Raw genomic sequence first — 9,220 nt, 5'->3', positions numbered from 1 at the left:
GCTCTGGGTGTGTGTGTGTGTGTGGCTCTGGGTGTGTGTGTGTGGTAGTAATTGCTGTCTGCTGTCGTCCGTAGGGTACAATAGGTTTCGGATTTGCAAGAGATTAAGCTAATGGCAATGTAAATGACAATGCCATTTATTTATCTGTTTTCAAAACCAACACATAAATACAAATTTTGTCATTTACAATGCCAATAGCTCTAACTTTTCCAAAGGCGAAACCATTGCATTGTAAATGCTTGTTTTCATTGTGATGTAGTTTTCTGCATAACAAACCCAGACTCCTGCGCTCGAGCTCTGCCTGGCTTCTACACGTTGTATGTTTTAAAGACCATGGGTTGGGATCCCACCCAGGGGTTGGGGTCAAGGCCCTGACCTCTGGGGGGTCTCAGAGATGCGCCTCAGGTCAGGTCCACCCGGGATCATTCGCTTTGCAGAGCGCTAGGGTTGTTTTCTTATACTCTGATGGTCGTCTTCTGGGTCTCCTGTTTGTTGATTTGTTTTAATCGGGTTTTTAGATGTTTACCTGTTCTGCTCTCGCCAAGAGCCCCCCTGGGATGAACTCGGCGCTCCACAAGCAATCATTCAATTCAATTCGATAGTGGGGCGTGCCATAAATCAAACCCAATTGGTTTGAATTCCCTACATGACATTTTTGATGGAATGCTGCTCAAGAATCCGATTTTGATCCATGCCGTCAGCGTTGTCATGGGTACAAGTCCTCGAAGTGTTGTCATACTTCACTCCTGCCTGCTGTAAGATGCATCATGTGTTCCCCTTTTCCACGTTTCTTCCGCGTGGGGAAGCGGGGGGGGGGGGGGGGGGGGGCTCTCGATCTCTTGTGGCGGGCTCCCCTACCTCAGCTGCTGTAAGTCGGGCCGTATAGCGCAGACAGTTCTGCAATGCACACATAAATGTCGCCACCGTTTGGGCACCTTATCAGTTACTGATAGTAGAATTCCTTGAAGCTTGTCCCGCGCGGTCACCGAGGCCATCCCGGCGCAGGCATGACCTGTCATTGACTCTTTCCATGAACTGAGCCCCTGTCGGGGACGCCCTGGCAGACTTTGGTCGGAGGGTGGTGCCGCCCTCCTGCGGGGCTCCCCGGCCTCTGGCACTCAGCTGCGGCTCCCACGAGGTCCGGACACAGGTACGGGGGCTGCGGGGGAACGCCCTGCTTTAATTAGATTCCTCCTGGCTGGGATCAGACTAGAGGGGCGTGGAGGGGGGGGGGGGGGGGGGGGGGGGGGTGGAGAGATCTCTCAATGAGACAGAGTTGGGTAATATCCCCCTTATTTTTCGAGGTTGCCTCCCCCCCCCCTCCCCCCTCAGTTTCGCCTCTGTCTCCAGCAGTGGTGATCTGCAAAGGACGTCTTTCTAGGCATTCACACCTTGTGTCCCAGTAAAAACTTCCTCTCATAAAGCTTTACTTTATTAAAAATGAGGCCTCCGCCTTTCTGACCTGGGACTGGAAGATGCTTTCATTTTCAGGTTTTTATGATCAGCTAATTACTGGGTCCCCGATGACTGTGCGGAGGGGTCACGTGACCCGCTGTGCTTTATGCAGTTGATAGAAGAGGAAAAACAGGCATTCCAGTTTTCATTATTCGGAGGTTTTGGTGGCGGAAAGTGAGCCCGACTGGAGAAGGGTAGTAAATGCATTCCATGCTTCAGTCTGTACGTCTCTGTTGTTTAGGTAAGGGAAACACCCTTTACAACACAGTCATCACATCACACTACCTTTACAACGCAGTCATTACAATGCAACCATTACATCACATGTCATTACAACGCATGCCATTACAACACCTGCCATCACAATGCAATATAAGGTAAGTAGTGGGAAATAGTAATTTTTGCCCCTGCACTATCCAACACTTACCCTACTGTTGCCCTAAAAGTAATATGCGTTGTAATGGTATGCGTTGTAATGGAATGTGTTGTAAATGTCGTTTCTAAAAATGTGTTGTGATGGTTTGCGATGTAAAAACTGAGTTGTAAAGGCATGCGTTGTAAATGTTTGCGTTATAACGTCATACATTCTTTAGGTAAACATGCATACATTTTGAGACTGATGGTTGACACTTTATCTTTATTGTGTATACCTGTCCCATTTTTTAACAAAACCCAGCTGGTTCAAGCGTACCTGTTCCCCAATCGAAATATACTTATGAGGTACAGAGTAAAAGGATGCAACATTGCAAGGAAACGTGATTGCGTTTTTACATATACAGCTCCTCGCCCTGCATGCAACCGACTGAGCTACCTGGGACGTGAGGGCACAGGTAGACCTCAGCAGCAGGCAGGGTAACTCAATGGGGCAATATAACTGAGAGTTAGGCGAATAATTACCCAGCAGATGCCTGCAGCAGGAACTGAACCTGCTGAGCTAAGACATGCACTGGAATGCGTGCATTTGTGGCACAGACCATCCGACCGGGGGTTTGGAGTTCTTCTTATCTGACCAACCCCAGGACCCCAGGCATCCGCGAGGCTGGTCTGGTTTTTAACTCGTATAGACAGTTCCTTATATTTGACAAAATTAGTGATTTAACCTGAACTACCTCTATGGAATCAGTGCACCTTGTTGATGTTTCCCAACTTAAAGCCCCGATTGCATCCACCGTAGAAGCATGACATGACGAGCCAGCCCGCCAAGGACTCGAAGCGTTAGTTACAGATCTCTGCAGCAGGTGCATTAGCCCAGAGACGTTCCACCTTCTAAGAAGGACGAGATACAATTTAAACGGATCCCGTCACAAGCACTGCCTGTGCCTCGCCCTACAAACATTAGAGGCGCGTATGCACTCACTGAGACAGCTCAGAGGGCATCGCGGGCACTAATGCGAGTGCCCACAGCCAGCCGGGCAGAGCTGTATCTGAGAGTGCGTTGAATCGCTCAGCGCTGGGAGAGCGTGGACGCTGCCCCTCTCGGGGCACGTGCACTCTGTATGAAGCGTTCTCTGTCAGGCGCTCTCCCCCTTTAGGCGCTATAAAGCTATCTTTTGAGGACATGGACAATCTTTGGGAACGGAAATAGACAAAATGTGCCTGAAATTCTTAGCCGAGCCAGAGAAGGGCTGAGATAGGTGGCGTTAGGGTGCACGAGCACAGGAGCAGCACTGCCAGCTCCGGAGGTGTTAGGGTGCAGGAGCACAGGAGCAGCACTGCCAGCTCCGGAGGTGTTAGGGTGCAGGAGCACAGGAGCAGCACTGCCAGCTCCGGAGGTGTTAGGGTGCAGGAGCACAGGAGCAGCACTGCCAGCTCCGGAGGTGTTAGGGTGCAGGAGCACAGGAGCAGCACTGCCAGCTCCGGAGGTGTTAGGGTGCAGGAGCACAGGAGCAGCACTGCCAGCTCCGGAGGTGTTAGGGTGCAGGAGCACAGGAGCAGCACTGCCAGCTATGGAGGTGTTAGGGTGCAGGAGCACAGGAGCAGCACTCCCAGCTCCGGAGGTGTTAGGGTGCAGGAGCACAGGAGCAGCACTCCCAGCTCCGGAGGTGTTAGGGTGCAGGAGCACAGGAGCAGCACTGCCAGCTCCGGAGGTGTTAGGGTGCAGGAGCACAGGAGCAGCACTGCCAGCTCCGGAGGTGTTAGGGTGCAGGAGCACAGGAGCAGCACTGCCAGCTCCGGAGGTGTTAGGGTGCACGAGCACAGGAGCAGCACTGCCAGCTCCGGAGGTGTTAGGGTGCACGAGCACAGGAGCAGCACTGCCAGCTCCGGAGGTGTTAGGGTGCAGGAGCACAGGAGCAGCACTGCCAGCTCTGGAGGTGTTAGGGTGCAGGAGCACAGGAGCAGCACTGCCAGCTCCGGAGGTGTTAGGGTGCAGGAGCACAGGAGCAGCACTGCCAGCTCTGGAGGTGTTAGGGTGCAGGAGCACAGGAGCAGCACTGCCAGCTCCGGAGGTGTTAGGGTGCAGGAGCACAGGAGCAGCACTGCCAGCTCCGGAGGTGTTAGGGTGCACGAGCACAGGAGCAGCACTGCCAGCTCCGGAGGTGTTAGGGTGCACGAGCACAGGAGCAGCACTCCCAGCTCCGGAGGTGTTAGGGTGCAGGAGCACAGGAGCAGCAATGCCAGCTCCGGAGGTGTTAGGGTGCAGGAGCACAGGAGCAGCACTGCCAGCTACGGAGGTGTTAAGGTGCAGGAGCACAGCAGCAGCACTGCCAGCTCCAGAGGTGTTAGGGTGCAGGAGCACAGGAGCAGCACTCCCAGCTCCGGAGGTGTTAGGGTGCAGGAGCACAGGAGCAGCACTGCCAGCTCCGGAGGTGTTAGGGTGCAGGAGCACAGGAGCAGCACTGCCAGCTACGGAGGTGTTAGGGTGCACGAGCACAGGAGCAGCACTGCCAGCTACGGAGGTGTTAGGGTGCAGGAGCACAGGAGCAGCACTGCCAGCTCCGGAGGTGTTAGGGTGCAGGAGCACAGGAGCAGCACTGCCAGCTCCGGAGGTGTTAGGGTGCACGAGCACAGGAGCAGCACTGCCAGCTCCGGAGGTGTTAGGGTGCAGGAGCACAGGAGCAGCACTGCCAGCTCCGGAGGTGTTAGGGTGCAGGAGCACAGGAGCAGCACTGCCAGCTCCGGAGGTGTTAGGGTGCAGGAGCACAGGAGCAGCACTCCCAGCTCCGGAGGTGTTAGGGTGCAGGAGCACAGGAGCAGCACTGCCAGCTCCGGAGGTGTTAGGGTGCAGGAGCACAGGAGCAGCACTCCCAGCTCCGGAGGTGTTAGGGTGCAGGAGCACAGGAGCAGCACTGCCAGCTACGGAGGTGTTAGGGTGCAGGAGCACAGGAGCAGCACTCCCAGCTCCGGAGGTGTTAGGGTGCAGGAGCACAGGAGCAGCACTCCCAGCTCCGGAGGTGTTAGGGTGCAGGAGCACAGGAGCAGCACTGCCAGCTCCGGAGGTGTTAGGGTGCAGGAGCACAGGAGCAGCACTGCCAGCTACGGAGGTGTTAGGGTGCACGAGCACGGGAGCAGCACTCCCAGCTCCGGAGGTGTTAGGGTGCAGGAGCACGGGAGCAGCACTGCCAGGTTAGGGTGCAGGAGCACAGGAGCAGCACTCCCAGCTCCGGAGGTGTTAGGGTGCAGGAGCACAGGAGCAGCACTCACAGCTCCGGAGGTGTTAGGGTGCAGGAGCACAGGAGCAGCACTCCCAGCTACGGAGGTGTTAGGGTGCAGGAGCACAGGAGCAGCACTGCCAGCTCTGGAGGTGTTAGGGTGCACGAGCACAGGAGCAGCACTGCCAGCTCCGGAGGTGTTAGGGTGCAGGAGCACAGGAGCAGCACTGCCAGCTCTGGAGGTGTTAGGGTGCAGGAGCACAGGAGCAGCACTGCCAGCTCCGGAGGTGTTAGGGTGCAGGAGCACAGGAGCAGCACTGCCAGCTACGGAGGTGTTAGGGTGCACGAGCACAGGAGCAGCACTGCCAGCTCCGGAGGTGTTAGGGTGCACGAGCACAGGAGCAGCACTGCCAGCTCCGGAGGTGTTAGGGTGCAGGAGCACAGGAGCAGCACTCCCAGCTCCGGAGGTGTTAGGGTGCAGGAGCACAGGAGCAGCACTGCCAGCTCTGGAGGTGTTAGGGTGCACGAGCACAGGAGCAGCAATGCCAGCTCCGGAGGTGTTAGGGTGCAGGAGCACAGGAGCAGCGGCAACCCCATTGCTTATGAAACTTCACTGGCTTCCTCTGGCCCAGCGCTGCACATTCAAAACAGGGTGTACGATCTTTAAATCCTTAAACTGCAAAAGCCCCAAATTCATTGATCAACTTATCACGAAGTATGTCCCGTTCCGCAATCTGCGCTCAGCCCATCTAGGCCTCTTACAGACTCCTTCTTTCAAACGTAAGCGTTCTGGCGGCTGCAGGTTTGCAACATTGGCTCCTCGCCTGTGGAATGCGTTCCCCCTTGAGATCCGGACTTGCCCTGACCTCTTCTCATTTAGGAAAGCCTTAAAGACCTGGCTCTACAAACAAGCATACCATTAAGACTGCCAGCTCTGGAGGTGTTAGGGTGCACGAGCACAGGAGCAGCACTGCCAGCTCCGGAGGTGTTAGGGTGCACGAGCACAGGAGCAGCACTGCCAGCTCCGGAGGTGTTAGGGTGCAGGAGCACAGGAGCAGCACTGCCAGCTGCGGAGGTGTTAGGGAACTAAAAGTACAGAAAGTCCTGAGGAACAGAGAAGTCTTGATAGGGTGCACGAAGCAAGGTTTCTGTAAATATTGTTTACTGCTCATCAAAACCATGAACCAGAGTGTTGGACAGGCCACATAAAGGGCCCGCTCCCCCTCTGCCCGACCAGGCCCGAGCCCGGTCCCTCAAGTGTCACACACCACCACTTCACGTTTGCCGTCCTGTTAGACGGACCGGGAGGATCGGCCGAGAATAAGGGGAGAGGTCTCCAGGGAGAGCCGTCTCCAGCGATCGTACAGACAAGTAACTTCCCCCCCACAGACGGACACCACACAAGGTTAAAGTTCAGCGAGACTTTATAGGCAATTCTTTAAGTTACGATGAAATGATACAAGGAGGTCTGGACTCAGGGGTCCCCTCGATTCTGGTCTCTGGTTCGGGAAAAGGGGTAGCGGGACAGTCTTGTTACCAAAAGGTGGATATAGCTCTCAATCCTCGAGCTCGGCGTTCTAGATGATCGGGCCGCGGCGGAGCCAGCAGGTCCCGAGATGGACGAAGGAAACGACGGTCCGCGGCGGAGCCAGCAGGTCCCGTGAAGATGACGGTTACAAACGGTCCGCGGCCACGCCAGCAGGTCCCGACGACGATGAAGGATATGAAGGTTGCGAAGGTTGCGGCAGCGCCAGCAGGTAGGACGATGGTGCACAAGACAGAGCTACGGCAGCGCCAGTAGTCCGTCTAGGATGAGTTCCTCTTTGCGTCTCTCGACTCCAAGATACAACTGCCTTCCTGCTCTGGAGCTGCCCCAGTTATAGGGATGGTGTGCTTTGATGTCCGGACCCTCGCACTTGGAGGTCGGGAGGTCCGGGATGAGGGAGTCCAGACACCCAGCAGGGGGGTGGAGCCAGCGCCCGGGGAGGCGATGGGCGAGCGGCACCTGGCGGGGGAGAGCCATCGACACCTCTTTCTCCCATTGACTTGCCAAGTAGCCCGCTCACCTCCTGGGTGGATGGTGGTGCCGGGATGTCTGAGGCCGGGCCAGGCCCAGGGTTGAGGTCGATCGGGGGCCAGTCGGCCTGGTGGTGGAGTGTCCAAGATGGCGCCCCAGGATGGGCGCGTGGGCCGGCAGTGGATCGGACCCACGAGGTCGACATGCTCGAGGGCAGGGGTCCCTGAGGGGACGGAGGACGTGCAAGGGTGGTGTGTGGTACTTGCGTGACCGGGCTCGGGCCTGGTTGGGCCGGGGGAGAGCGGCCCTTCATGTGGCCTGTCCAACATGCGTCCCCCCCAGCTGAAGGCGGGGAGAGTTACCCATCCTCTTGGGGACTCTCCTCGTCGAGGCGGAAGAACCGGGACAGGCCGTCCGCGTTGGCGTGATCTGGCCCAGGCCGGTGTTCAACTGTGAAGTCCATACCTTGTAGGGAGATGGACCAGCGTAGTAACTTTGGGTTTTCCCCCCGCATCTGCATCAGCCACTGCAGGGGTCGGTGGTCGGTCTGCACCCGAAAGTGTGTGCCAAAAAGGTAGGGCCGGAGCTTCTTGAGGGCCCACACCACAGCGAAGGCCTCCCTCTCTATGGTGCTCCAGCGTTGTTCCCGTGGGAGGAGTCGCCGGCTGATGAAGGCCACCGGTTGATCCAGGCCTTCGGTGTTCACTTGAGACAGGACTGCCCCAATGCCATGGTCGGAGGCATCCGTCTGGACGACGAACTCCCGGCTGTAGTCGGGGGCCTGGAGCACAGGGGCGGAGCACATGGCGGCTTTCAGTTGTTCAAATGCAGCTTGACACTCTGGGGTCCAGTTGACTTTCTTGGACTGATTTTTCGACGTGAGGTCTGTGAGGGGCCCCACTATAGTACCATAGTCTTTCACGAACCTTCGGTAATAGCCCGTGAGGCCCAGGAAGGCTCGTACCTCGGTCTGGGTGATGGGGGGCTGCCAGGACTGGATGGCGGCAATTTTTAGCTGCAGAGGGGCCACCAGGCCGCTTCCCACCTGGTGCCCGAGGTAGGTTACAGACCCTTGCCCAATTTGACACTTGCTGGCCTTGATCGTGAGGCCAGCTCGCTGAAGGGCTTGCAGCACTGCTCGGAGGTGGTGGAGGTGCTCGGACCAATGGTGGCTGTATACAGCGATGTCGTCTAGGTAGGCGGCGCTGAATCCTTCGAGCCCCGCCAGGACCTGATTGACGAGCCGTTGGAATGTTGCTGGGGCATTCTTCATGCCGAAGGGTATGACTGTGAAATGGTAATGGCCATCGGGGGTGGAAAAGGCAGAACGTTCTTGCGCCCGGGGTGTGAGGCCGATTTGCCAGTAGCCCGCCGTCAGGTCGAAGATACTGAGGTAGCGGGCAGCCCCCATGCGGTCGATTAGTTCATCTGCCCGGGGGATGGGATGTGCGTCTGTTCTGGTGACCGCATTCAAGCCCCGGTAGTCGACGCAGAACCGGAGTTCCGGTGTGGTGCCGGGGGCAGCTGCTTTGGGGACCAGTACTACAGGGCTGGCCCAGGGGCTGTCTGAGGGCTCGATGACCCCGAGCGTGAGCATCTTGGCTACTTCCTCCTGGATGCAGGCCCGTACCCGATCTGGCACGCGGTAGGCCCGGTGGCGGATAGGGGGGCTGTCCCCCGTGTCCACATCGTGCACACACCAGGAAGTGACACCTGGGGTGAGGGAGAACAGGCTGGCGAACTGCGACAGGAGGACTCGACACTCCTGGCGTTGCTCTCTGGTGAGGGCCTCCGAGAGTCGGACCCCATCCACGGAGCCGTCTTGTTCCCGAGTCCGTAGGAGGTCAGGGAGGGGCTCGGAGTCTTCTTCAGCCCCATTGTCTGTGGCCATCAGGAGGCTGAGTTCTGTACGCACAAAGTGGGGCTTCAGTCTGTTAGCGTGGAGGACCCGGAGGGGGTTCCGGGAAGATTCCATGTCGATGAGATAGGTGGCAGGGCCCTTGCGCTCGACTACTTTGAAGGGCCCCGTCCATTTGTCTTGCAGGGCGCATGGCTCGGTGGGGGACATCACCCATACCTGTTGGCCAGGTTCAAATTCAATGGATGAGGCATTCCGGTCATACCACTTTTTCATGTCCTCTTGACTGGCCTCTAGGTT

At 57.3% G+C, this 9,220-nt stretch overlaps 1 protein-coding gene across 1 annotated transcript in view; it reads left to right on the top strand.

The window, feature by feature from the left end:
• The first annotated feature begins 1,073 nt into the window (after positions 1 to 1,073).
• Positions 1,074 to 9,220, top strand: part of LOC147740922 (acyl-coenzyme A amino acid N-acyltransferase 1-like) — a 212,727-nt gene continuing 204,580 nt past the window's right edge. The window contains exon 1 of the mRNA XM_086952210.1: positions 1,074 to 1,150. The gene's annotated coding sequence lies outside the window, so the exon portion shown is untranslated. The remainder of the gene's footprint in view (positions 1,151 to 9,220) is intronic.

Source organism: Lissotriton vulgaris, chromosome 1_1 (genome assembly GCF_964263255.1).
Source record: "Lissotriton vulgaris chromosome 1_1, aLisVul1.2, whole genome shotgun sequence".
NCBI lineage: Eukaryota > Metazoa > Chordata > Amphibia > Caudata > Salamandridae > Lissotriton > Lissotriton vulgaris.
The sequence above is the reverse complement of the archived record's forward strand: the minus strand, read 5'-3'. Positions and strand labels throughout refer to the sequence as shown.